Raw genomic sequence first — 5047 nt, 5'->3', positions numbered from 1 at the left:
CAACTTGCAAACCATTACTCAGCTGATCCACTTGAAAAGTGTTTGGTAAGTGACGATTCAATAAATGATAAAGACCTGGAGGTAGCCGTGTATGCTCAATCTTTAGAATCAACATCAACTGCTCCATTTCGAAATGCAAAGTTTGAAAGTCTAAAGTTAAAGTCAAAAGGTTCTACTTGTGAAGAGGATAAAACACTCATAGGCATGACACCGTTCAAGTTGGTGTATGGTAAATCATGTCATCTCCCAGTTGAGTTAGAGCACAAGGCGTATTGGGCTATCAAACTCCTCAATTTTGATATGAAGACCGCAGGTGAGAAAAGAAAGCTTCAACTTCATGAGCTAGATGAGCTGCGTTTGGATTCGTATGAGAATGCTCATATTTATAAAGAAAGGACTAAACGATGGCACGACAAGAATATTCTTCGAAGAGAATTTAATCAAGGAGATATGATGCTACTTTTCAACTCTCGTTTGAAGCTTTTTTCGGGCAAGCTCAAATCTCGTTGGTCCGGACCTTTTCAAATCCGTGAGGTTTTTCCTAGTGGAGTTGTTGAAGTTTGGAGTGAAACAACGGGATCTTTCAAGGTGAATGGGCAACGATTGAAGCACTACATTGTAGGGGAACAACACGAGAAAGGGGTCACGTATACCCTTTCAGATCCCCCTCCGTCGGAGAATTAAAAGAAAAAGGGGTCGAGCTCATGACCATAAACGAGCGCTTCTTGGGAGGCAACCCAAGTTTTCATCCATTTTATTTATCTTATCTTATCTTATTTTATTTTATTTTATTTAATTTTATTTTTATTTTTTTTAGGCAATTGGATCGGCACAAATTTAACTTATAATATTTTTGATGCATGCAGTTGTGAAGAGATGAAGACGCATTTAGAAAAAACTAGCAGAAATTAAAGGAGTTAAAGATGGAGTGGCCAGAGGCTAGCCGAACCCCGGGGTGGTGTAGACCACACCCAGCGGGTGCACAGGTAATAAAAAATTCAGAGCCTACCACCACCAGGGGTGGTGTAGACCACACCCAGGGGTGGTGTAGACCACACGACGATCCACAGGAAAACAGAAAATTCCAGACTCTCCCACACGCCTCTCCCACACCTCGCGTGGGTGCGCTGGCTTAAAAAAAAGAAATAAAACCGAAAAAACAAACTCGCCCCTCACCTGCGATCGCAGCAAGCGCATCGCGACTCGCCGTGCCTTCGCTGACCCCCTCGCGACTCCAGATCTGCGAAACGCCGCTCGCCCCTGCTCCCTCATTCGAGCGTCTCTTTCTCCCCGAAGCAAGCGGACCACCGCGCATCTTCGTTAAAACCGCCGCGTCCCTCCAGCGAACTCCGACCGACGAGGCCCCCTGATGCTCGCACCGTCACCACCGCAGCCACCCCCCCAAATCCATCTCCGCGGCTCGCCTTTCATCTCCCCGACTCCAACTTCGTCATCACCACCCGTCGGCATCATAACGCATCGCCGGCGCATCTCCGGCCACAGTCCCTCTGCTTTCCCCTCTTCGATCAGCGACCCGCCCTCAGCCAAACCTCCGACCGGATCTCCGACCACCTCCGGCCTCCCTCCCTCACAACCAGCGAAGAGCCGCCTCTCCTCTCCTCTTCAACCGACCAGCGGAGCCGCCCCTCCTCTCTCATCATCACCGCACCGCCACCACATCAGCACCGTCCTCATCCTTCATCTCCTCCGGCTCATCTCATTTGCCATGGATCAGGAATGGTGTGTTGTTGTCAAAAGCCTTTTGGATCTGCTATTTCAAGGAACAATAGCTTTAGGTGGGCTCTCTCCTAATGAGCTTGCATTGTCTGAAGGTCTTCTGCATAATGCTGTTAAAAAGAACTCTAGGTTAATGGTAGAATCCCTGTTAAGATACAGGCCTGATTCTGCTGCTGAGGATCGTAATGACTTCTTATTTAGGCCAGATGTGCCTGGTCCCCCCAAAATTACACCTCTTCATGTTGTGGCATCTACGAACGGTGCTGAGAGTGTACTGAGTTGCTTAATGTTAAGAATAAATCTTATGAGCGACCAATCAATTTAGTGGCTTAAAGTATCAAAGGAGAGGAAGAAATACCCGACGGAGCATTTGCTGTTCTGACCAGTGAGTAGGTACATCCGCTGCACCCTTGCACTAATTTCTATTTTTTTTTACATTGAGGACAATGTCGATCTTAAGCTTGGGGGTGTGGGTTGTTCATGCATTGATTGCCTGTCTATAATTGCCTATTTTTCTTTTATTTTAGTTTTTCTTTTGCTTTGTTTCTTAATTCAAAAAAAACAATTAGGGAAATGATCTCCTGATGATGACATGAATGCTTAACCTTTATCGATCATTGAACTAGATAGATGCTCATTAATTGGGACTTGACAACTTCTTATACCATCTTTCAACTGATTCTCAAAGGCTTTTGATTACAAGTTAACAATATGGGAGAACCGGACTTGAATGTTCTCTTGTCTTATAGGTTTTAGCGTTTATGTGGCTAGCATCATAACCATTACTCTATTGAGACAAGAGGGGAATTAAATTTGGTAGACAAATAAAACCCGTGAGATTTTGAGCCTGAAATTGGATGCATTGCATATCCAATCATTATTTTCTTTGCTTGTGTGATATTCTCCAATGGTGTAGGATACTAGAACTTGCATTGAATCTCTTCAAGGCCACATATAACTTTTGTATGCATAAAAGGTGATTGAGGCACATTTTTGTTTATAGTCCACATTTGCCAAATAAGCCTACCATGCACTATTGTTCCCTTGATTAGCCCCCTTGAGCCTATGAGCTTAATTTTTGTTGATTAAACCCACATATGTAACCTTCAAAATCCGATTTTATTCCTTACCCATTGCCTAAGCTAGTGGAGCACATTTTATGATACAATGGGTTATGTGAGTAATGTGGTGTAAGCTTGGGGGTGTGAAAGTAGGCGTTTGCTTCCCTTTTCATAATTCTTTCGAAAAAAAACTGCAGAAAAAAAGATGAATAAAGTTGTCATTTTTATGGTGTATGTAATTGCGGGTGTCAAAAGAATTTATTATGGCATACTAAAAGGAGTAGTTGGAAGATGTATGTAATTGCGGGTGTCAAAAGAATTTATTATGGCATACTAAAAGGAGTAGTTGGAAGAAGTTCTTTGATATATGATGGAGTTTGTGTGGATGTCATTGATCTTACTTTAAGATCAAATATTTTTTAAGTATTGCTCCACTAGTGATAGGCTTTCAACTACAATCCAAATATCTATCCTACCTTTTTACTCTAGCCCCATTACAACCAAATAAAAGACCTCATGATTTTGTTGCATACCTTAGTTTTCGAAGTGGTGGAGAATTGAGATGAAATGCAAGCTTATGGATTGAATACATCCATTTGGAAGAATTTTGAGCGATACAATCCTATCCTTAAACACATGAGAGATTGAGAGTCCACTTATCCTAAAGTGAGGTCTACCAATTTAGCTACCTGAAGGCCTCAATTTTAGTACTTTGGGATTAAAGCTAGTTACATGAATTTATTTTTCCTACTTTGACTTGAGAATTGGATAGGATGGCTATCCTTGACTTGTGACGCTTGTGATCATAAGTAAAGTTTAAAATGCGATTTTGTTGAGAATTTTGGAAATTAATTTGTTAAAGTCCCGATGAAACGTATTTGTCTTGTGATATGTTTGATATTGGTTAAAGGATTGATGAGGGGTTGATCCCTACTCTATTTGGCTTCCACTCCTCCTTTTTTCTTTATTGTCTATTTGCTTGAGGACAAGCAAAAGTCTAAGCTTGGGGGAGTTGATAAACACGTAAAATATGCATTATCTTAGTGTGTTTTAAGCATGATTTACGAGTGTTTAATGCATATTTCGTGTTTAGATCGAGGATACTGCTGTTGTTTGTGTTCTTATATGTAGGTATTGGCTCAAGATTGAAAGATTTGATGATCGTTGGAAGTTTTACAAGAGTTTGAAGCAACAACAAGATTTTGAAGGCATGGTTCGTGAAGAAAATGGATGCACGAGTATGAAGAACTGGAATTTCGACCATGATGCAGTTTGAATCAAGAAAAACTCAAAAGATGAAAGTTGTAGATCTCTTCAACAGGATTCCAATGCAACTTGAATCACCTCATTCCGAGGTCGGACGCAAAAGTTATAGCCAAAATACCGAAAACTGAAGAAACAAGCACAAAATCAGCAAAACAGCCCCTACCACACCCTGGTGTGGTGCAGACCACACCGGTGGCGCGGGAATTAGTTATTTTCCAGATTTTTGGAGACATATAAATAGATGTTTTGACTTAGGGTTTTGGATATCTTTTGTTATGTTCTTTTAGCCATCAACTAGCAACTATTCTAGGGTTCAAGTATTGAAGGAAGACATTAATCTCTTGTAGAAGATTGGATTGCAAGTTCTTATTTTGAAGATTTCAATTGAAAGACGGGTTAATTCTTTCCTCTCTTTGATTTATTTCTTCTTATGATTGATTTGCATAATTATTTGATGTCTTCTCTTATTCCAATCATGTGTGAGTAGATTTCTTGTCTAGGATTGGGAAAGAACCCAACTTTTTGGTGAAAGAATTGAAATAATTCATCATTGAACACCTAAGTTGTGGTGATAACCCAATCCTAGTCCTTCATTATATTGAATTCCATCCGATTAGTTGTTTATTTTATTTTTTTATTAAATCTCTTCTAATTTACTCATTGATTTAGCTAGTCGAATAACGTGAGATTTGGTAATTAACCCTAGTCCTTGTGGGATCGACCTTGATAGCTACAACGAGTCCGTGCGCTTGCGGATTTGCCCTATCATGACTCCTGATACGGTAATTGATGCGCCTTACCGTACTGACAACCTCCGCATACGGTCCCTCCACGTATATCCAACTGTGGAAGACCCTTCAACATTGACTTCTCCATCATGATTTTGAGCTTGTGATAGCTCACATGGCCAAGCCGAGCATGCCACAAATCAACCGTCTCATTCTTTTTGGCTTTATCGATGTATGCCGATTCTGCCGACATCA

Source organism: Asparagus officinalis, chromosome 5, assembly GCF_001876935.1.
Source record: "Asparagus officinalis chromosome 5, Aspof.V1, whole genome shotgun sequence".
Classification (NCBI taxonomy): domain Eukaryota; kingdom Viridiplantae; phylum Streptophyta; class Magnoliopsida; order Asparagales; family Asparagaceae; genus Asparagus; species Asparagus officinalis.
Note: the sequence above shows the minus strand (reverse complement) of the source record.